Here is a 20,984-nt window from a genome sequence, read left to right as displayed (position 1 = left end):
TTTCTTTCTTTCTTTCTTTTCTTTTTTTTCTTTTTTTATTCTTTCTGTATATCTTTTTTTCTGCCCAAGTAAGCGTTTTTATTTAATGAGCCCGGATAGCTCAGTCGGTAGAGCATCAGATTTTTAATCTGAGTGTCCAGGGTTCAAGTCCCTGTTTGGGCGAGGCTATTTTTTTTAACCTTCCCCACTTTGTTGGAGAAAATGCAAAAAAAAAACCTTCCCTGGAAGTGAATCAAACCAGTCCACAGCGGTCAGAGCACCGAATGCTAACCACTAGACGACCAGGAATGTTGAGCTGTTTGATTTTTTCTTTCTTTATCTTTTTCTTTTTCTTTCTTTCTTTCTTTCTTTTTTACCCTTTCCCAATTTTGGAAAAAATGCAAAAAAAAAAACCTTCCCTGGAAGTGAATCAAACCAGGCCACAGAGGTTAGAGCACCGAATGCTAACCACTAGACGACCCGGAATGTTGAGCTATTTGATTTTTTCTTTCTTTATCTTTTTCTTTTTCTTTCTTTCTTTCTTTCTTTCTTTCTTTTTCTTTTTTTTCTTTTTTTATTCTTTCTGTATATCTTTTTTTCTGCCCAAGGAAGCATTTTTATTTAATGAGCCCGGATAGCTCAGTCGGTAGAGCATCAGATTTTTAATCTGAGGGTCCAGGGTTCAAGTCCCTGTTTGGACGAGGCTATTTTTTTTTAACCTTCCCCACTTTGTTGGAGAAAATGCAAAAAAAAAACCTTCCCTGGAAGTGAATCAAACCAGTCCACAGCGGTCAGAGCACCGAATGCTAACCACTAGACAACCAGGAATGTTGAGCTGTTTGATTTTTTCTTTCTTTATCTTTTTCTTTTTTCTTTCTTTCTTTCTTTCTTTCTTTCTTTCTTTCTTTCTTTCTTTCTTTCTTTCTTTCTTTTTTACCCTTTCCCAATTTTGGAAAAAATGCAAAAAAAAAAACCCTTCCCTGGAACTGAATCAAACCAGGCCACAGAGGAATGCTAACCACTAGACGACCCGGAATGTTGAGCTATTTGATTTTTTCTTTCTTTATCTTTTTCTTTTTCTTTCTTTCTTTCTTTCTTTCTTTCTTTCTTTTCTTTTTTTTCTTTTTTTATTCTTTCTGTATATCTTTTTTTCTGCCCAAGTAAGCGTTTTTATTTAATGAGCCCGGATAGCTCAGTCGGTAGAGCATCAGGCTTTTAATCTGAGGGTCCAGGGTTCATGTCCCTGTTTGGGCGAGGCTATTTTTTTTAACCTTCCCCACTTTGTTGGAGAAAATGCAAAAAAAAAACCTTCCCTGGAAGTGAATCAAACCAGTCCACAGCGGTCAGAGCACCGAATGCTAACCACTAGACAACCAGGAATGTTGAGCTGTTTGATTTTTTCTTTCTTTATCTTTTTCTTTTTCTTTCTTTCTTTCTTTCTTTCTTTCTTTCTTTCTTTTTTACCCTTTCCCAATTTTGGAAAAAAAGCAAAAAAAAAAACCCTTCCCTGGAAGTGAATCAAACCAGTCCACAGCGGTCAGAGCACCGAATGCTAACCACTAGACAACCAGGAATGTTGAGCTGTTTGATTTTTTCTTTCTTTATCTTTTTCTTTTTCTTTCTTTCTTTCTTTCTTTCTTTCTTTCTTTCTTTCTTTCTTTCTTTCTTTCTTTCTTTCTTTCTTTCTTTCTTTTTTACCCTTTCCCAATTTTGGAAAAAATGCAAAAAAAAAAACCCTTCCCTGGAACTGAATCAAACCAGGCCACAGAGGTTAGAGCACCGAATGCTAACCACTAGACGACCCGGAATGTTGAGCTATTTGATTTTTTCTTTCTTTATCTTTTTCTTTTTCTTTCTTTCTTTCTTTCTTTCTTTCTTTCTTTCTTTCTTTCTTTTCTTTTTTTTCTTTTTTTATTCTTTCTGTATATCTTTTTTTCTGCCCAAGTAAGCGTTTTTATTTAATGAGCCCGGATAGCTCAGTCGGTAGAGCATCAGACTTTTAATCTGAGGGTCCAGGGTTCAAGTCCCTGTTTGGGCGAGGCTATTTTTTTTAACCTTCCCCACTTTGTTGGAGAAAATGCAAAAAAAAAACCTTCCCTGGAAGTGAATCAAACCAGTCCACAGCGGTCAGAGCACCGAATGCTAACCACTAGACAACCAGGAATGTTGAGCTGTTTGATTTTTTCTTTCTTTATCTTTTTCTTTTTCTTTTTCTTTCTTTCTTTCTTTCTTTCTTTCTTTCTTTCTTTCTTTCTTTCTTTTTTACCCTTTCCCAATTTTGGAAAAAATGCAAAAAAAAAAACCTTCCCTGGAAGTGAATCAAACCAGTCCACAGCGGTCAGAGCACCGAATGCTAACCACTAGACAACCAGGAATGTTGAGCTGTTTGATTTTTTCTTTCTTTATCTTTTTCTTTTTCTTTCTTTCTTTCTTTCTTTCTTTCTTTCTTTTTTACCCTTTCCCAATTTTGGAAAAAAAGCAAAAAAAAAAACCCTTCCCTGGAAGTGAATCAAACCAGTCCACAGCGGTCAGAGCACCGAATGCTAACCACTAGACAACCAGGAATGTTGAGCTGTTTGATTTTTTCTTTCTTTATCTTTTTCTTTTTCTTTCTTTCTTTCTTTCTTTCTTTCTTTCTTTCTTTCTTTTTTACCCTTTCCCAATTTTGGAAAAAATGCAAAAAAAAAACCCCTTCCCTGGAAGTGAATCAAACCAGGCCACAGAGGTTAGAGCACCGAATGCTAACCACTAGACGACCCGGAATGTTGAGCTATTTGATTTTTTCTTTCTTTATCTTTTTCTTTTTCTTTCTTTCTTTCTTTCTTTCTTTCTTTCTTTCTTTCTTTTCTTTTTTTTCTTTTTTTATTCTTTCTGTATATCTTTTTTTCTGCCCAAGTAAGCGTTTTTGTTTAATGAGCCCGGATAGCTCAGTCGGTAGAGCATCAGATTTTTAATCTGAGTGTCCAGGGTTCAAGTCCCTGTTTGGGCGAGGCTATTTTTTTTAACCTTCCCCACTTTGTTGGAGAAAATGCAAAAAAAAAACCTTCCCTGGAAGTGAATCAAACCAGTCCACAGCGGTCAGAGCACCGAATGCTAACCACTAGACGACCAGGAATGTTGAGCTGTTTGATTTTTTCTTTCTTTATCTTTTTCTTTTTCTTTCTTTCTTTCTTTCTTTTTTACCCTTTCCCAATTTTGGAAAAAATGCAAAAAAAAAAACCTTCCCTGGAAGTGAATCAAACCAGGCCACAGAGGTTAGAGCACCGAATGCTAACCACTAGACGACCCGGAATGTTGAGCTATTTGATTTTTTCTTTCTTTATCTTTTTCTTTTTCTTTCTTTCTTTCTTTCTTTCTTTCTTTTTCTTTTTTTTCTTTTTTTATTCTTTCTGTATATCTTTTTTTCTGCCCAAGGAAGCATTTTTATTTAATGAGCCCGGATAGCTCAGTCGGTAGAGCATCAGATTTTTAATCTGAGGGTCCAGGGTTCAAGTCCCTGTTTGGACGAGGCTATTTTTTTTTAACCTTCCCCACTTTGTTGGAGAAAATGCAAAAAAAAAACCTTCCCTGGAAGTGAATCAAACCAGTCCACAGCGGTCAGAGCACCGAATGCTAACCACTAGACAACCAGGAATGTTGAGCTGTTTGATTTTTTCTTTCTTTATCTTTTTCTTTCTTTCTTTCTTTCTTTCTTTCTTTCTTTCTTTCTTTCTTTCTTTCTTTTTTACCCTTTCCCAATTTTGGAAAAAATGCAAAAAAAAAAACCCTTCCCTGGAACTGAATCAAACCAGGCCACAGAGGTTAGAGCACCGAATGCTAACCACTAGACGACCCGGAATGTTGAGCTATTTGATTTTTTCTTTCTTTATCTTTTTCTTTTTCTTTCTTTCTTTCTTTCTTTCTTTCTTTCTTTTCTTTTTTTTCTTTTTTTATTCTTTCTGTATATCTTTTTTTCTGCCCAAGTAAGCGTTTTTATTTAATGAGCCCGGATAGCTCAGTCGGTAGAGCATCAGGCTTTTAATCTGAGGGTCCAGGGTTCATGTCCCTGTTTGGGCGAGGCTATTTTTTTTAACCTTCCCCACTTTGTTGGAGAAAATGCAAAAAAAAAACCTTCCCTGGAAGTGAATCAAACCAGTCCACAGCGGTCAGAGCACCGAATGCTAACCACTAGACAACCAGGAATGTTGAGCTGTTTGATTTTTTCTTTCTTTATCTTTTTCTTTTTCTTTCTTTCTTTCTTTCTTTCTTTCTTTCTTTCTTTTTTACCCTTTCCCAATTTTGGAAAAAAAGCAAAAAAAAAAACCCTTCCCTGGAAGTGAATCAAACCAGTCCACAGCGGTCAGAGCACCGAATGCTAACCACTAGACAACCAGGAATATTGAGCTGTTTGATTTTTTCTTTCTTTATCTTTTTCTTTTTCTTTCTTTCTTTCTTTCTTTCTTTCTTTCTTTCTTTCTTTCTTTCTTTCTTTCTTTTTTACCCTTTCCCAATTTTGGAAAAAATGCAAAAAAAAAAACCCTTCCCTGGAACTGAATCAAACCAGGCCACAGAGGTTAGAGCACCGAATGCTAACCACTAGACGACCCGGAATGTTGAGCTATTTGATTTTTTCTTTCTTTATCTTTTTCTTTTTCTTTCTTTCTTTCTTTCTTTCTTTCTTTCTTTCTTTCTTTCTTTCTTTTCTTTTTTTTCTTTTTTTATTCTTTCTGTATATCTTTTTTTCTGCCCAAGTAAGCGTTTTTATTTAATGAGCCCGGATAGCTCAGTCGGTAGAGCATCAGACTTTTAATCTGAGGGTCCAGGGTTCAAGTCCCTGTTTGGGCGAGGCTATTTTTTTTAACCTTCCCCACTTTGTTGGAGAAAATGCAAAAAAAAAACCTTCCCTGGAAGTGAATCAAACCAGTCCACAGCGGTCAGAGCACCGAATGCTAACCACTAGACAACCAGGAATGTTGAGCTGTTTGATTTTTTCTTTCTTTATCTTTTTCTTTTTCTTTTTCTTTCTTTCTTTCTTTCTTTCTTTCTTTCTTTCTTTCTTTCTTTCTTTCTTTTTTACCCTTTCCCAATTTTGGAAAAAATGCAAAAAAAAAAACCCTTCCCTGGAACTGAATCAAACCAGGCCACAGAGGTTAGAACACCGAATGCTAACCACTAGACGACCCGGAATGTTGAGCTATTTGATTTTTTCTTTCTTTATCTTTTTCTTTTTCTTTCTTTCTTTCTTTCTTTCTTTCTTTCTTTTCTTTTTTTTCTTTTTTTATTCTTTCTGTATATCTTTTTTTCTGCCCAAGTAAGCGTTTTTATTTAATGAGCCCGGATAGCTCAGTCGGTAGAGCATCAGGCTTTTAATCTGAGGGTCCAGGGTTCAAGTCCCTGTTTGGGCGAGGCTATTTTTTTTAACCTTCCCCACTTTGTTGGAGAAAATGCAAAAAAAAAACCTTCCCTGGAAGTGAATCAAACCAGTCCACAGCGGTCAGAGCACCGAATGCTAACCACTAGACAACCAGGAATGTTGAGCTGTTTGATTTTTTCTTTCTTTATCTTTTTCTTTTTCTTTCTTTCTTTCTTTCTTTCTTTCTTTCTTTCTTTCTTTCTTTCTTTTTTACCCTTTCCCAATTTTGGAAAAAATGCAAAAAAAAAACCCCTTCCCTGGAAGTGAATCAAACCAGGCCACAGAGGTTAGAGCACCGAATGCTAACCACTAGACGACCCGGAATGTTGAGCTATTTGATTTTTTCTTTCTTTATCTTTTTCTTTTTCTTTCTTTCTTTCTTTCTTTCTTTCTTTCTTTCTTTCTTTTCTTTTTTTTCTTTTTTTATTCTTTCTGTATATCTTTTTTTCTGCCCAAGTAAGCGTTTTTATTTAATGAGCCCGGATAGCTCAGTCGGTAGAGCATCAGGCTTTTAATCTGAGGGTCCAGGGTTCAAGTCCCTGTTTGGGCGAGGCTATTTTTTTTAACCTTCCCCACTTTGTTGGAGAAAATGCAAAAAAAAAACCTTCCCTGGAAGTGAATCAAACCAGTCCACAGCGGTCAGAGCACCGAATGCTAACCACTAGACAACCAGGAATGTTGAGCTGTTTGATTTTTTCTTTCTTTATCTTTTTCTTTTTCTTTCTTTCTTTCTTTCTTTCTTTCTTTCTTTCTTTCTTTCTTTTTTACCCTTTCCCAATTTTGGAAAAAATGCAAAAAAAAAAACCCTTCCCTGGAACTGAATCAAACCAGGCCACAGAGGTTAGAGCACCGAATGCTAACCACTAGACGACCCGGAATGTTGAGCTATTTGATTTTTTCTTTCTTTATCTTTTTCTTTTTCTTTCTTTCTTTCTTTCTTTTTTACCCTTTCCCAATTTTGGAAAAAATGCAAAAAAAAAAACCCTTCCCTGGAACTGAATCAAACCAGGCCACAGAGGTTAGAGCACCGAATGCTAACCACTAGACGACCCGGAATGTTGAGCTATTTGATTTTTTCTTTCTTTATCTTTTTCTTTTTCTTTCTTTCTTTCTTTCTTTCTTTCTTTTCTTTTTTTTCTTTTTTTATTCTTTCTGTATATCTTTTTTTCTGCCCAAGTAAGCGTTTTTATTTAATGAGCCCGGATAGCTCAGTCGGTAGAGCATCAGACTTTTAATCTGAGGGTCCAGGGTTCAAGTCCCTGTTTGGGCGAGGTTATTTTTTTTAACCTTCCCCACTTTGTTGGAGAAAATGCAAAAAAAAAACCTTCCCTGGAAGTGAATCAAACCAGTCCACAGCGGTCAGAGCACCGAATGCTAACCACTAGACAACCAGGAATGTTGAGCTGTTTGATTTTTTCTTTCTTTATCTTTTTCTTTTTCTTTCTTTCTTTCTTTCTTTCTTTCTTTCTTTCTTTCTTTCTTTTTTACCCTTTCCCAATTTTGGAAAAAATGCAAAAAAAAAAACCTTCCCTGGAAGTGAATCAAACCAGGCCACAGAGGTTAGAGCACCGAATGCTAACCACTAGACGACCCGGAATGTTGAGCTATTTGATTTTTTCTTTCTTTATCTTTTTCTTTTTCTTTCTTTCTTTCTTTCTTTCTTTCTTTCTTTCTTTCTTTCTTTCTTTCTTTCTTTCTTTTTCTTTCTTTCTTTTCTTTTTTTTCTTTTTTTATTCTTTCTGTATATCTTTTTTTCTGCCCAAGTAAGCGTTTTTATTTAATGAGCCCGGATAGCTCAGTCGGTAGAGCATCAGACTTTTAATCTGAGGGTCCAGGGTTCAAGTCCCTGTTTGGGCGAGGCTATTTTTTTTAACCTTCCCCACTTTGTTGGAGAAAATGCAAAAAAAAAACCTTCCCTGGAAGTGAATCAAACCAGTCCACAGCGGTCAGAGCACCGAATGCTAACCACTAGACAACCAGGAATGTTGAGCTGTTTGATTTTTTCTTTCTTTATCTTTTTCTTTTTCTTTCTTTCTTTCTTTCTTTCTTTCTTTCTTTCTTTCTTTCTTTCTTTTTTACCCTTTCCCAATTTTGGAAAAAATGCAAAAAAAAAAACCCTTCCCTGGAACTGAATCAAACCAGGCCACAGAGGTTAGAGCACCGAATGCTAACCACTAGACGACCCGGAATGTTGAGCTATTTGATTTTTTCTTACTTTATCTTTTTCTTTTTCTTTCTTTCTTTCTTTTTCTTTCTTTTCTTTTTTTTCTTTTTTTATTCTTTCTGTATATCTTTTTTTCTGCCCAAGTAAGCGTTTTTTATTTAATGAGCCCGGATAGCTCAGTCGGTAGAACATCAGACTTTTAATCTGAGGGTCCAGGGTTCAAGTCCCTGTTTGGGCGAGGCTATTTTTTTTAACCTTCCCCACTTTGTTGGAGAAAATGCAAAAAAAAAAACCTTCCCTGGAAGTGAATCAAACCAGTCCACAGCGGTCAGAGCACCGAATGCTAACCACTAGACAACCAGGAATGTTGAGCTGTTTGATTTTTTCTTTCTTTATCTTTTTCTTTTTCTTTCTTTCTTTCTTTCTTTCTTTCTTTCTTTCTTTCTTTCTTTCTTTTTTACCCTTTCCCAATTTTGGAAAAAATGCAAAAAAAAAAACCCTTCCCTGGAAGTGAATCAAACCAGGCCACAGAGGTTAGAGCACCGAATGCTAACCACTAGACGACCCGGAATGTTGAGCTATTTGATTTTTTCTTTCTTTATCTTTTTCTTTTTCTTTCTTTCTTTCTTTCTTTTTCTTTCTTTCTTTTCTTTTTTTTCTTTTTTTATTCTTTCTGTATATCTTTTTTTCTGCCCAAGTAAGCGTTTTTGTTTAATGAGCCCGGATAGCTCAGTCGGTAGAGCATCAGACTTTTAATCTGAGGGTCCAGGGTTCAAGTCCCTGTTTGGGCGAGGCTATTTTTTTTAACCTTCCCCACTTTGTTGGAGAAAATGCAAAAAAAAAACCTTCCCTGGAAGTGAATCAAACCAGTCCACAGCGGTCAGAGCACCGAATGCTAACCACTAGACAACCAGGAATGTTGAGCTGTTTGATTTTTTCTTTCTTTATCTTTTTCTTTTTCTTTCTTTCTTTCTTTCTTTCTTTCTTTCTTTTTTACCCTTTCCCAATTTTGGAAAAAATGCAAAAAAAAAAACCCTTCCCTGGAACTGAATCAAACCAGGCCACAGAGGTTAGAGCACCGAATGCTAACCACTAGACGACCCGGAATGTTGAGCTATTTGATTTTTTCTTTCTTTATCTTTTTCTTTTTCTTTCTTTCTTTTTCTTTCTTTCTTTTTCTTTCTTTCTTTTCTTTTTTTTCTTTTTTTATTCTTTCTGTATATCTTTTTTTCTGCCCAAGTAAGCGTTTTTTATTTAATGAGCCCGGATAGCTCAGTCGGTAGAGCATCAGACTTTTAATCTGAGGGTCCAGGGTTCAAGTCCCTGTTTGGGCGAGGCTATTTTTTTTAACCTCCCCCACTTTGTTGGAGAAAATGCAAAAAAAAAACCTTCCCTGGAAGTGAATCAAACCAGTCCACAGCGGTCAGAGCACCGAATGCTAACCACTAGACAACCAGGAATGTTGAGCTGTTTGATTTTTTCTTTCTTTATCTTTTTCTTTTTCTTTCTTTCTTTCTTTCTTTCTTTCTTTCTTTCTTTCTTTTTTACCCTTTCCCAATTTTGGAAAAAATGCAAAAAAAAAAACCCTTCCCTGGAAGTGAATCAAACCAGGCCACAGAGGTTAGAGCACCGAATGCTAACCACTAGACGACCCGGAATGTTGAGCTATTTGATTTTTTCTTTCTTTATCTTTTTCTTTTTCTTTCTTTCTTTCTTTCTTTCTTTCTTTCTTTCTTTCTTTCTTTCTTTCTTTTCTTTTTTTTCTTTTATTATTCTTTCTGTATATCTTTTTTTCTGCCCAAGTAAGCGTTTTTATTTAATGAGCCCGGTAGCTCAGTCGGTAGAGCATCAGACTTTTAATCTGAGGGTCCAGGGTTCAAGTCCCTGTTTGGGCGAGGCTATTTTTTTTAACCTTCCCCACTTTGTTGGAGAAAATGCAAAAAAAAAACCTTCCCTGGAAGTGAATCAAACCAGTCCACAGCGGTCAGAGCACCGAATGCTAACCACTAGACAACCAGGAATGTTGAGCTGTTTGATTTTTTCTTTCTTTATCTTTTTCTTTTTCTTTCTTTCTTTCTTTCTTTCTTTCTTTCTTTCTTTCTTTTTTACCCTTTCCCAATTTTGGAAAAAATGCAAAAAAAAAAACCCTTCCCTGGAACTGAATCAAACCAGGCCACAGAGGTTAGAGCACCGAATGCTAACCACTAGACGACCCGGAATGTTGAGCTATTTGATTTTTTCTTTCTTTATCTTTATCTTTTTCTTTTTCTTTCTTTCTTTCTTTCTTTCTTTCTTTTCTTTTTTTTCTTTTTTTATTCTTTCTGTATATCTTTTTTTCTGCCCAAGTAAGCGTTTTTATTTAATGAGCCCGGATAGCTCAGTCGGTAGAGCATCAGACTTTTAATCTGAGGGTCCAGGGTTCAAGTCCCTGTTTGGGCGAGGCTATTTTTTTTAACCTTCCCCACTTTGTTGGAGAAAATGCAAAAAAAAAACCTTCCCTGGAAGTGAATCAAACCAGTCCACAGCGGTCAGAGCACCGAATGCTAACCACTAGACAACCAGGAATGTTGAGCTGTTTGATTTTTTCTTTCTTTATCTTTTTCTTTTTCTTTCTTTCTTTCTTTCTTTCTTTCTTTCTTTTTTACCCTTTCCCAATTTTGGAAAAAATGCAAAAAAAAAAACCCTTCCCTGGAAGTGAATCAAACCAGGCCACAGAGGTTAGAGCACCGAATGCTAACCACTAGACGACCCGGAATGTTGAGCTATTTGATTTTTTCTTTCTTTATCTTTTTCTTTTTCTTTCTTTCTTTCTTTCTTTCTTTCTTTCTTTTCTTTTTTTTCTTTTTTTATTCTTTCTGTATATCTTTTTTTCTGCCCAAGTAAGCGTTTTTATTTAATGAGCCCGGATAGCTCAGTCGGTAGAGCATCAGACTTTTAATCTGAGGGTCCAGGGTTCAAGTCCCTGTTTGGGCGAGGCTATTTTTTTTAACCTTCCCCACTTTGTTGGAGAAAATGCAAAAAAAAAACCTTCCCTGGAAGTGAATCAAACCAGTCCACAGCGGTCAGAGCACCGAATGCTAACCACTAGACAACCAGGAATGTTGAGCTGTTTGATTTTTTCTTTCTTTATCTTTTTCTTTCTTTCTTTCTTTCTTTCTTTCTTTCTTTCTTTCTTTCTTTCTTTCTTTCTTTTTTAACCTTTCCCATTTTGGAAAAAATGCAAAAATAAAACCTTCCCTGGAAGTGAATCAAACCAGGCCACAGAGGTTAGAGCACCGAATGCTAACCACTAGACGACCCGGAATGTTGAGCTATTTGATTTTTTCTTTCTTTATCTTTTTCTTTTTCTTTCTTTCTTTCTTTCTTTCTTTCTTTCTTTTCTTTTTTTTCTTTTTTTATTCTTTCTGTATATCTTTTTTTCTGCCCAAGTAAGCGTTTTTATTTAATGAGCCCGGATAGCTCAGTCGGTAGAGCAACAGACTTTTAATCTGAGGGTCCAGGGTTCAAGTCCCTGTTTGGGCGAGGCTATTTTTTTTAACCTTCCCCACTTTGTTGGAGAAAATGCAAAAAAAAAACCTTCCCTGGAAGTGAATCAAACCAGTCCACAGCGGTCAGAGCACCGAATGCTAACCACTAGACAACCAGGAATGTTGAGCTGTTTGATTTTTTCTTTCTTTATCTTTTTCTTTTTCTTTCTTTCTTTCTTTCTTTCTTTCTTTCTTTCTTTCTTTCTTTTCTTTTTTTTCTTTTTTTATTCTTTCTGTATATCTTTTTTTCTGCCCAAGTAAGCGTTTTTATTTAATGAGCCCGGATAGCTCAGTCGGTAGAGCATCAGACTTTTAATCTGAGGGTCCAGCGTCCAAGTCCTTGTTTGGGCGAGGCTATTTTTTTTTAACCTTCCCCACTTTGTTGGAGAAAATGCAAAAAAAAAACCTTCCCTGGAAGTGAATCAAACCAGTCCACAGCGGTCAGAGCACCGAATGCTAACCACTAGACGACCAGGAATGTTGAGCTGTTTGATTTTTTCTTTCTTTATCTTTTTCTTTTTCTTTCTTTCTTTCTTTCTTTTTTACCCTTTCCCAATTTTGGAAAAAATGCAAAAAAAAAAACCCTTCCCTGGAACTGAATCAAACCAGGCCACAGAGGTTAGAGCACCGAATGCTAACCACTAGACGACCCGGAATGTTGAGCTATTTGATTTTTTCTTTCTTTATCTTTTTCTTTTTCTTTCTTTCTTTCTTTCTTTCTTTCTTTCTTTCTTTCTTTTCTTTTTTTTCTTTTTTTATTCTTTCTGTATATCTTTTTTTCTGCCCAAGTAAGCGTTTTTATTTAATGAGCCCGGATAGCTCAGTCGGTAGAGCATCAGACTTTTAATCTGAGGGTCCAGGGTTCAAGTCCCTGTTTGGGTGAGGCAATTTTTTTTTAACCTTCCCCACTTTGTTGGAGAAAATGCAAAAAAAAAACCTTCCCTGGAAGTGAATCAAACCAGTCCACAGCGGTCAGAGCACCGAATGCTAACCACTAGACAACCAGGAATGTTGAGCTGTTTGATTTTTTCTTTCTTTATCTTTTTCTTTTTCTTTCTATCTTTCTTTCTTTCTTTCTTTCTTTCTTTCTTTTTTTTCTTTTTTTATTCTTTCTGTATATCTTTTTTTCTGCCCAAGTAAGCATTTTTATTTAATGAGCCCGGATAGCTCAGTCGGTAGAGCATCAGACTTTTAATCTGAGGGTCCAGGGTTCAAGTCCTTGTTTGGGCGAGTCTATTTTTTTTTAACCTTCCCCACTTTGTTGGAGAAAATGCAAAAAAAAACCTTCCCTGGAAGTGAATCAAACCAGTCCACAGCGGTCAGAGCACCGAATGCTAACCACTAGACGACCAGGAATGTTGAGCTGTTTGATTTTTTCTTTCTTTATCTTTTTCTTTTTCTTTCTTTCTTTCTTTCTTTTTTACCCTTTCCCAATTTTGGAAAAAATGCAAAAAAAAAACCCCTTCCCTGGAACTGAATCAAACCAGGCCACAGAGGTTAGAGCACCGAATGCTAACCACTAGACGACCCGGAATGTTGAGCTATTTGATTTTTTCTTTCTTTATCTTTTTCTTTTTCTTTCTTTCTTTCTTTCTTTCTTTCTTTTCTTTTTTTTCTTTTTTTATTCTTTCTGTATATCTTTTTTTCTGCCCAAGTAAGCATTTTTATTTAATGAGCCCGGATAGCTCAGTCGGTAGAGCATCAGACTTTTAATCTGAGGGTCCAGGGTTCAAGTCCCTGTTTGGGCGAGGCTATTTTTTTTAACCTTCCCCACTTTGTTGGAGAAAATGCAAAAAAAAAACCTTCCCTGGAAGTGAATCAAACCAGTCCACAGCGGTCAGAGCACCGAATGCTAACCACTAGACAACCAGGAATGTTGAGCTGTTTGATTTTTTCTTTCTTTATCTTTTTCTTTTTCTTTCTTTCTTTCTTTCTTTCTTTCTTTCTTTTTTACCCTTTCCCAATTTTGGAAAAAATGCAAAAAAAAAACCCTTCCCTGGAAGTGAATCAAACCAGGCCACAGAGGTTAGAGCACCGAATGCTAACCACTAGACGACCCGGAATGTTGAGCTATTTGATTTTTTCTTTCTTTATCTTTTTCTTTTTCTTTCTTTCTTTCTTTCTTTCTTTTCTTTTTTTTCTTTTTTTATTCTTTCTGTATATCTTTTTTTCTGCCCAAGTAAGCGTTTTTGTTTAATGAGCCCGGATAGCTCAGTCGGTAGAGCATCAGACTTTTAATCTGAGTGTCCAGGGTTCAAGTCCCTGTTTGGGCGAGGCTATTTTTTTTAACCTTCCCCACTTTGTTGAAGAAAATGCAAAAAAAAAACCTTCCCTGGAAGTGAATCAAACCAGTCCACAGCGGTCAGAGCACCGAATGCTAACCACTAGACGACCAGGAATGTTGAGCTGTTTGATTTTTTCTTTCTTTATCTTTTTCTTTTTCTTTCTTTCTTTCTTTCTTTTTTACCCTTTCCCAATTTTGGAAAAAATGCAAAAAATAAAACCTTCCCTGGAAGTGAATCAAACCAGGCCACAGAGGTTAGAGCACCGAATGCTAACCACTAGACGACCCGGAATGTTGAGCTATTTGATTTTTTCTTTCTTTATCTCTTTCTTTCTTTCTTTCTTTCTTTCTTTCTTTCTTTTTTTTCTTTTTTTATTCTTTCTGTATATCTTTTTTTCTGCCCAAGTAAGCATTTTTATTTAATGAGCCCGGATAGCTCAGTCGGTAGAGCATCAGACTTTTAATCTGAGGGTCCAGGGTTCAAGTCCTTGTTTGGGCGAGTCTATTTTTTTTTAACCTTCCCCACTTTGTTGGAGAAAATGCAAAAAAAAACCTTCCCTGGAAGTGAATCAAACCAGTCCACAGCGGTCAGAGCACCGAATGCTAACCACTAGACGACCAGGAATGTTGAGCTGTTTGATTTTTTCTTTCTTTATCTTTTTCTTTTTCTTTCTTTCTTTCTTTCTTTTTTACCCTTTCCCAATTTTGGAAAAAATGCAAAAAAAAAAAACCCTTCCCTGGAACTGAATCAAACCAGGCCACAGAGGTTAGAGCACCGAATGCTAACCACTAGACGACCCGGAATGTTGAGCTATTTGATTTTTTCTTTCTTTATCTTTTTCTTTTTCTTTCTTTCTTTCTTTCTTTCTTTCTTTTCTTTTTTTTCTTTTTTTATTCTTTCTGTATATCTTTTTTTCTGCCCAAGTAAGCATTTTTATTTAATGAGCCCGGATAGCTCAGTCGGTAGAGCATCAGACTTTTAATCTGAGGGTCCAGGGTTCAAGTCCCTGTTTGGGCGAGGCTATTTTTTTTAACCTTCCCCACTTTGTTGGAGAAAATGCAAAAAAAAAACCTTCCCTGGAAGTGAATCAAACCAGTCCACAGCGGTCAGAGCACCGAATGCTAACCACTAGACAACCAGGAATGTTGAGCTGTTTGATTTTTTCTTTCTTTATCTTTTTCTTTTTCTTTCTTTCTTTCTTTCTTTCTTTCTTTCTTTTTTACCCTTTCCCAATTTTGGAAAAAATGCAAAAAAAAAACCCTTCCCTGGAAGTGAATCAAACCAGGCCACAGAGGTTAGAGCACCGAATGCTAACCACTAGACGACCCGGAATGTTGAGCTATTTGATTTTTTCTTTCTTTATCTTTTTCTTTTTCTTTCTTTCTTTCTTTCTTTCTTTTCTTTTTTTTCTTTTTTTATTCTTTCTGTATATCTTTTTTTCTGCCCAAGTAAGCGTTTTTGTTTAATGAGCCCGGATAGCTCAGTCGGTAGAGCATCAGACTTTTAATCTGAGTGTCCAGGGTTCAAGTCCCTGTTTGGGCGAGGCTATTTTTTTTAACCTTCCCCACTTTGTTGAAGAAAATGCAAAAAAAAAACCTTCCCTGGAAGTGAATCAAACCAGTCCACAGCGGTCAGAGCACCGAATGCTAACCACTAGACGACCAGGAATGTTGAGCTGTTTGATTTTTTCTTTCTTTATCTTTTTCTTTTTCTTTCTTTCTTTCTTTCTTTTTTACCCTTTCCCAATTTTGGAAAAAATGCAAAAAATAAAACCTTCCCTGGAAGTGAATCAAACCAGGCCACAGAGGTTAGAGCACCGAATGCTAACCACTAGACGACCCGGAATGTTGAGCTATTTGATTTTTTCTTTCTTTATCTCTTTCTTTCTTTCTTTCTTTCTTTCTTTCTTTCTATTCTTTTTTTCTTTTTTTATTCTTTCTGTATATCTTTAATTCTGCCCAAGTAAGGGTTTTTATTTAATGAGCCCGGATAGCTCAGTCGGTAGAGCATCAGACTTTTAATCTGAGGGTCCAGGGTTCAAGTCCCTGTTTGGGCGAGGCTATTTTTTTTAACCTTCCCCACTTTGTTGGAGAAAATGCAAAAAAAAAACCTTCCCTGGAAGTGAATCAAACCAGTCCACAGCGGTCAGAGCACCGAATGCTAACCACTAGACAACCAGGAATGTTGAGCTGTTTGATTTTTTCTTTCTTTATCTTTTTCTTTTTCTTTCTTTCTTTCTTTCTTTTTTACCCTTTCCCAATTTAGGAAAAAATGCAAAAAAAAAAACCCTTCCCTGGAACTGAATCAAACCAGGCCACAGAGGTTACAGCACCGAATGTGGGACACGGGGGAGGAGCGGAGCACGCAGCACAAACACAAACATACAAAAGGCAGGCAGTCTTCCTAGCGACAGCGTGTGGAAGCGACATCGTGGGAGAAGTACAGTCGTGGACAAGTACAGCGCAGTTAGAAGCAGTTTGAAAGCAGGTTGACAGCTGCAGAAGCTACACTAAACAAAAAAATGGTCTTCAAGCCAGTAATCTGTGACAACTGCATGATGTGGGAAATCCGAGAAAACCCAACAGAGCTCAACCAAGTTTGTGTAAAGTGCCGCACCATCCAGGACTTGCTTCAGCGATTAAGCCTGCTAGAAAAGGAGATGGAGGAAATGAGACAGCAACAGGAGCTTGAGGAGCTGACACACCCACAATTCATGGAAGTCTGCACCCCTAGCAGACTGAAAGCCACCAGGGAGATGGAAGAGAGTCGAAACAGCTGGGTTCAAATAGGCAGAAGCAGGGAAAAAAAGAAACTTCGTCAAACACAACCACCAGAAATCCAGACATCCAACACATTTGAGCCACTTCAACATTTAGATGACCAAAACCAACATCAAGAGAATGAAAGAAACAACACCCAGGACCCTATAAACAGTGCTGACCAGCCAGCAAAAAGAAGGGAGGTCATGATTGTTGGGGACTCCATACTGAGAAACACAGCAAGTTCAGTTCGCAGTTTGGACCCCCTTACTACAACAGTGTGCTGCCTTCCAGGAGCCTCTGTCAAGCACATCACTGAGAACGTGGACAGGCTCCTAGAACGAACTGGAGATGACCCGGTAGTAGTCGTCCACATTGGTACAAACAACATTGGAAGAGACAGGCCAAGATCCCTGCAGAACAAATTCAGAGAGCTAGGAAGGAAATTAAAAGACAAGACCAAAACTGTGGTATTTTCTGGGATACTGCCGGCGCCTTGCAAAGGACCATATGGACAGCTGGAAATACAAAATCAAAATGCATGGCTGAAATCGTGGTGCACACAGGAAGGCTTCACCTTTCTTGAACATTGGAGCACTTTCTACAACAAGGACTATCTATACAGGTGGGACGGACTGCACTTAAACAGAAAGGGAACCAATCTACTCGGAGAAAGGATCCTTCAGGCGGTACAGAAGCATTTAAACTAGAAAGGAAGGGGGGAGAAAACAAAAAAACAGAAGGGAGACTACATCAAAACAAGGGCAACAACTCAGGTAAGACCACTATTAAATGTATTTATCTTAATGCTAGAAGTCTCAGAAACAAAATGTTAGAACTTGAAGCTACTGCACTAACAAGTAACTACGATGTGATAGGTGTTACAGAAACTTGGTTGTCTGAGAGTGATGGAGACGAATATAATATCAGTGGGTACACACTGTATAGGAAAGACAGGCAGGACAGAAGAGGCGGAGGGGTAGCGCTATACATAAGAAATAGCCTTGAAGCCCAGGTGTTAAATCAGGACAAAGAAAACAATGCAGAATCAATATGGGTCAGAATAATGGACACAAATTCAAAGGGCATAATAATAGGAGCATGCTATAGACCGCCAAATTCAGACGCTGAGCAAAATAATCTGTTGTACAATGACATTAGAAATGCGTGTAGAAAAGGAGAAGCCATACTAATGGGGGATTTCAACTTCCCCCATATAAAATGGGGAAACCCAATGGGGGGCACAACGGACGAAATTGAAATGGTGGAAATGACAAATGACTGCTTCCTAACGCAATTTGTCAAGGCACCGACTAGAGGGGAGGCATGCCTTGATTTAGTCTTTTCAAATAATGAAGACAGAATAACTAAAACAGAGGTCAGAGAGCCATTGGCAAACTCAGACCACAACATGGTCTCATTTGAAATATTTTTTAAAACCCCAAAAGTAATGACTAAAGCTAAGGTTTACAATTTTAGAAAAGCAAACTATGAAGGTATGAAACGGAGACTAACAGAAGTAGATTGGAGTAAAATAGAGAAAACATCCACAGAAAAAGGGTGGCTGTCTTTTAAAAATGTAGTACTAGAGGCACAAAACAATTACATCCCAAAAGTAGACAAATCTAAATCTAAAACAAAATGGCCAAAATGGTTTAATAGATCAATTAAAAAAAATATTCAGCGAAAAAAGGCACTTTACAGAGCGTTTAAAAGGGACCAAAAACAAAGCACACAGAAAGAGTACTTGGAACTGCAAACACAAGTCAAAAAGGAAGTTAGAAAGGCCAAGAGAGAGATAGAAATCAATATTGCTAAGGGGGCTAAAACCAATTCCAAAATGTTTTTCCAATATTATAACAGCAAGAGAACATTCAAAGAGGAGGTTAAATGTCTAAGAGACACAAATGGCAAAATCATAGATGAAGAAAAAAAAATAGCAAATATATTAAATGATTACTTTTCACAGATTTTTACAAAGGAGGACACGGACAACATGCCCCACATGTCGACCTGTTCCTATCCAGTTTTAAATAACTTTAGCATAACAGAGGCAGAAGTGTTAAAGGGACTAGGAGCTCTTAAAATAAACAAATCCCCTGGGCCAGATGAGATCCTCCCAATAGTACTCAAAGAAATGAAAGAAGTTATTTACAAGCCGCTAACCAAGATCATGCAACAGTCTCTTGACACAGGGGTTGTACCGACAGACTGGAAAATAGCAAACGTAATACCGATCCACAAAAAGGGAGACAAAACTGAACCAGGTAACTACAGACCAATAAGCCTGACTTCTATTATATGTAAACTTATGGAAACTATAATAAGATCCAAAATGGAAAATTACCTATATGGTAACAATATCCTGGGTGACAGCCAGCATGGTTTTAGGAAAGGGAGATCATGTCTAACTAACCTACTTGACTTTTTTGAGGATGCAACATTGAAAATGGACAACTGCAAAGCATACGACATGGTCTATTTAGATTTCCAGAAAGCTTTTGACAAAGTCCCGCATAAAAGATTAATTCTCAAACTGAACGCAGTAGGGATTCAAGGAAATGCATGCACATGGATTAGGGAGTGGTTAACATGTAGAAAACAGAAAGTACTGATTAGAGGAGAAACCTCGAAATGGAGTGAGGTAACCAGTGGTGTACCACAGGGATCAGTATTAGGTCCTCTGCTATTCCTAATCTACATTAATGATTTAGACTCTGATATAGTAAGCAAACTCGTTAAATTTGCAGACGACACAAAAATAGGAGGAGTGGCAGACACTGTTGAAGCAGCAAAGGTCATTCAAAATGATCTAGACCGCATTCAAAATTGGGCAGACACATGGCAAATGAAATTTAATAGAGAAAAGTGTAAAGTATTGCATGCGGGCAATAAAAATGTTCATTATAAATATCATATGGGAGATAGTGAAATTGAAGAAGGGAACTATGAAAAAGACCTAGGAGTTTATGTTGACTCAGAAATGTCTTCATCTAGACAATGTGGGGAAGCTATAAAAAAGGCTAACAAGATGCTTGGATATATTGTGAGAAGTGTTGAATTTAAATCAAGGGAAGTAATGTTAAAACTCTACAATGCATTAGTAAGACCTCACCTAGAATATTGTGTTCAGTTCTGGTCACCTCGTTACAAAAAGGATATTGCTGCTCTAGAAAGAGTGCAAAGAAGAGCAACCAGAATTATCCCAGGTTTAAAAGGCATGTCGTATGCAGACAGGCTAAAAGAATTGAATCTATTCAGTCTTGAACAAAGAAGACTACGCGGCGATCTGATTCAAACATTCAAAATCCTAAAAGGTATAGACAATGTCAACCCGGGGGACTTCTTTGACTTGAAAAAAGAAAAAAGGACCAGGGGTCATAAATGGAGATTAGATAAAGGGGCATTCAGAACAGAAAATAGGAGGCACTTTTTTACACAGAGAATTGTGAGGGTCTGGAACCAACTCCCCAGTAATGTTGTTGAAGCTGACACCCTGGGATCCTTCAAGAAGCTGCTTGATGAGATTCTGGGATCAATAAGCTACTAACAACCAAACGAGCAAGATGGGCTGAATGGCCTCCTCTCGTTTGTAAACTTTCTTATGTTCTTATGTTCTTATGAATGCTAACCACTAGACGACCCGGAATGTTGAGCTATTTGATTTTTTCTTTCTTTATCTTTTTCTTTTTCTTTCTTTCTTTCTTTCTTTCTTTCTTTTCTTTTTTTCTTTTTTTATTCTTTCTGTATATCTTTTTTTCTGCCCAAGTAAGCGTTTTTATTTAATGAGCCCGGATAGCTCAGTCGGTAGAGCATCAGACTTTTAATCTGAGGGTCCAGGGTTCAAGTCCCTGTTTGGGCGAGGCTATTTTTTTTAACATTCCCCACTTTGTTGGAGAAAATGCAAAAAAAAAACCTTCCCTGGAAGTGAATCAAACCAGTCCACAGCGGTCAGAGCACCGAATGCTAACCACTAGACAACCAGGAATGTTGAGCTGTTTGATTTTTTCTTTCTTTATCTTTTTCTTTTTCTTTTTCTTTCTTTCTTTCTTTCTTTCTTTCTTTCTTTCTTTCTTTTTTACCCTTTCCCAATTTTGGAAAAAATGCAAAAAAAAAACCCTTCCCTGGAACTGAATCAAACCAGGCCACAGAGGTTAGAGCACCGAATGCTAACCACTAGACGACCCGGAATGTTGAGCTATTTGATTTTTTCTTTCTTTATCTTTTTCTTTTTCTTTCTTTCTTTCTTTCTTTCTTTCTTTCTTTCTTTTTCTTTCTTTCTTTCTTTCTTTCTTTCTTTCTTTCTTTTCTTTTTTTTCTTTTTTTATTCTTTCTGTATATCTTTTTTTCTGCCCAAGTAAGCATTTTTGTTTAATGAGCCCGGATAGCTCAGTCGGTAGAGCATCAGACTTTTAATCTGAGTGTCCAGGGTTCAAGTCCCTGTTTGGGCGAGGCTATTTTTTTTAACCTTCCCCACTTTGTTGGAGAAAATGCAAAAAAAAAACCTTCCCTGGAAGTGAATCAAACCAGTCCACAGCGGTCAGAGCACCGAATGCTAACCACTAGACAACCAGGAATGTTGAGCTGTTTGATTTTTTCTTTCTTTATCTTTTTCTTTTTCTTTCTTTCTTTCTTTCTTTCTTTCTTTCTTTCTTTCTTTCTTTCTTTCTTTTTTACCCTTTCCCAATTTTGGAAAAAATGCAAAAAAAAAAACCCTTCCCTGGAAGTGAATCAAACCAGGCCACAGAGGTTTAGAGCACCGAATGCTAACCACTAGACGACCCGGAATGTTGAGCTATTTGATTTTTTCTTTCTTTATCTTTTTCTTTTTCTTTCTTTTTTTCTTTCTTTCTTTCTTTTCTTTTTTTTCTTTTTTTA

At 37.0% G+C, this 20,984-nt stretch overlaps 25 non-coding genes across 25 annotated transcripts; all 25 read left to right on the top strand.

The window, feature by feature from the left end:
• The first annotated feature begins 89 nt into the window (after positions 1-89).
• trnak-uuu (transfer RNA lysine (anticodon UUU)) lies at positions 90-162 on the top strand. The gene has a single exon. It is a non-coding gene; the product is annotated as a tRNA-Lys (tRNA).
• Positions 163-607: 445 nt separating this feature from the next.
• On the top strand, positions 608-680 carry trnak-uuu (transfer RNA lysine (anticodon UUU)). Its single transcript has one exon. It is a non-coding gene; the product is annotated as a tRNA-Lys (tRNA).
• Positions 681-1,944: 1,264 nt separating this feature from the next.
• On the top strand, positions 1,945-2,017 carry trnak-uuu (transfer RNA lysine (anticodon UUU)). The gene has a single exon. It is a non-coding gene; the product is annotated as a tRNA-Lys (tRNA).
• An 878-nt stretch (positions 2,018-2,895) lies between these two features.
• On the top strand, positions 2,896-2,968 carry trnak-uuu (transfer RNA lysine (anticodon UUU)). The gene has a single exon. It is a non-coding gene; the product is annotated as a tRNA-Lys (tRNA).
• A 445-nt stretch (positions 2,969-3,413) lies between these two features.
• Positions 3,414-3,486, top strand: trnak-uuu (transfer RNA lysine (anticodon UUU)). Its single transcript has one exon. It is a non-coding gene; the product is annotated as a tRNA-Lys (tRNA).
• A 1,244-nt stretch (positions 3,487-4,730) lies between these two features.
• trnak-uuu (transfer RNA lysine (anticodon UUU)) lies at positions 4,731-4,803 on the top strand. The gene has a single exon. It is a non-coding gene; the product is annotated as a tRNA-Lys (tRNA).
• A 487-nt stretch (positions 4,804-5,290) lies between these two features.
• On the top strand, positions 5,291-5,363 carry trnak-uuu (transfer RNA lysine (anticodon UUU)). The gene has a single exon. It is a non-coding gene; the product is annotated as a tRNA-Lys (tRNA).
• A 485-nt stretch (positions 5,364-5,848) lies between these two features.
• Positions 5,849-5,921, top strand: trnak-uuu (transfer RNA lysine (anticodon UUU)). Its single transcript has one exon. It is a non-coding gene; the product is annotated as a tRNA-Lys (tRNA).
• A 647-nt stretch (positions 5,922-6,568) lies between these two features.
• trnak-uuu (transfer RNA lysine (anticodon UUU)) lies at positions 6,569-6,641 on the top strand. The gene has a single exon. It is a non-coding gene; the product is annotated as a tRNA-Lys (tRNA).
• A 514-nt stretch (positions 6,642-7,155) lies between these two features.
• On the top strand, positions 7,156-7,228 carry trnak-uuu (transfer RNA lysine (anticodon UUU)). Its single transcript has one exon. It is a non-coding gene; the product is annotated as a tRNA-Lys (tRNA).
• Positions 7,229-7,700: 472 nt separating this feature from the next.
• Positions 7,701-7,773, top strand: trnak-uuu (transfer RNA lysine (anticodon UUU)). Its single transcript has one exon. It is a non-coding gene; the product is annotated as a tRNA-Lys (tRNA).
• Positions 7,774-8,253: 480 nt separating this feature from the next.
• trnak-uuu (transfer RNA lysine (anticodon UUU)) lies at positions 8,254-8,326 on the top strand. Its single transcript has one exon. It is a non-coding gene; the product is annotated as a tRNA-Lys (tRNA).
• A 470-nt stretch (positions 8,327-8,796) lies between these two features.
• Positions 8,797-8,869, top strand: trnak-uuu (transfer RNA lysine (anticodon UUU)). Its single transcript has one exon. It is a non-coding gene; the product is annotated as a tRNA-Lys (tRNA).
• Positions 8,870-9,901: 1,032 nt separating this feature from the next.
• Positions 9,902-9,974, top strand: trnak-uuu (transfer RNA lysine (anticodon UUU)). Its single transcript has one exon. It is a non-coding gene; the product is annotated as a tRNA-Lys (tRNA).
• A 461-nt stretch (positions 9,975-10,435) lies between these two features.
• trnak-uuu (transfer RNA lysine (anticodon UUU)) lies at positions 10,436-10,508 on the top strand. Its single transcript has one exon. It is a non-coding gene; the product is annotated as a tRNA-Lys (tRNA).
• A 1,363-nt stretch (positions 10,509-11,871) lies between these two features.
• On the top strand, positions 11,872-11,944 carry trnak-uuu (transfer RNA lysine (anticodon UUU)). Its single transcript has one exon. It is a non-coding gene; the product is annotated as a tRNA-Lys (tRNA).
• Positions 11,945-12,219: 275 nt separating this feature from the next.
• Positions 12,220-12,292, top strand: trnak-uuu (transfer RNA lysine (anticodon UUU)). Its single transcript has one exon. It is a non-coding gene; the product is annotated as a tRNA-Lys (tRNA).
• Positions 12,293-12,737: 445 nt separating this feature from the next.
• On the top strand, positions 12,738-12,810 carry trnak-uuu (transfer RNA lysine (anticodon UUU)). The gene has a single exon. It is a non-coding gene; the product is annotated as a tRNA-Lys (tRNA).
• Positions 12,811-13,262: 452 nt separating this feature from the next.
• On the top strand, positions 13,263-13,335 carry trnak-uuu (transfer RNA lysine (anticodon UUU)). The gene has a single exon. It is a non-coding gene; the product is annotated as a tRNA-Lys (tRNA).
• A 437-nt stretch (positions 13,336-13,772) lies between these two features.
• trnak-uuu (transfer RNA lysine (anticodon UUU)) lies at positions 13,773-13,845 on the top strand. The gene has a single exon. It is a non-coding gene; the product is annotated as a tRNA-Lys (tRNA).
• A 446-nt stretch (positions 13,846-14,291) lies between these two features.
• Positions 14,292-14,364, top strand: trnak-uuu (transfer RNA lysine (anticodon UUU)). The gene has a single exon. It is a non-coding gene; the product is annotated as a tRNA-Lys (tRNA).
• A 452-nt stretch (positions 14,365-14,816) lies between these two features.
• On the top strand, positions 14,817-14,889 carry trnak-uuu (transfer RNA lysine (anticodon UUU)). Its single transcript has one exon. It is a non-coding gene; the product is annotated as a tRNA-Lys (tRNA).
• A 441-nt stretch (positions 14,890-15,330) lies between these two features.
• On the top strand, positions 15,331-15,403 carry trnak-uuu (transfer RNA lysine (anticodon UUU)). Its single transcript has one exon. It is a non-coding gene; the product is annotated as a tRNA-Lys (tRNA).
• Positions 15,404-19,895: 4,492 nt separating this feature from the next.
• Positions 19,896-19,968, top strand: trnak-uuu (transfer RNA lysine (anticodon UUU)). The gene has a single exon. It is a non-coding gene; the product is annotated as a tRNA-Lys (tRNA).
• A 516-nt stretch (positions 19,969-20,484) lies between these two features.
• trnak-uuu (transfer RNA lysine (anticodon UUU)) lies at positions 20,485-20,557 on the top strand. The gene has a single exon. It is a non-coding gene; the product is annotated as a tRNA-Lys (tRNA).
• Positions 20,558-20,984: the final 427 nt, after the last annotated feature.

This window comes from Acipenser ruthenus, chromosome 23 (genome assembly GCF_902713425.1).
Source record: "Acipenser ruthenus chromosome 23, fAciRut3.2 maternal haplotype, whole genome shotgun sequence".
NCBI lineage: Eukaryota > Metazoa > Chordata > Actinopteri > Acipenseriformes > Acipenseridae > Acipenser > Acipenser ruthenus.
Note: the sequence above shows the minus strand (reverse complement) of the source record. Positions and strands in the feature narration are given on the sequence as shown.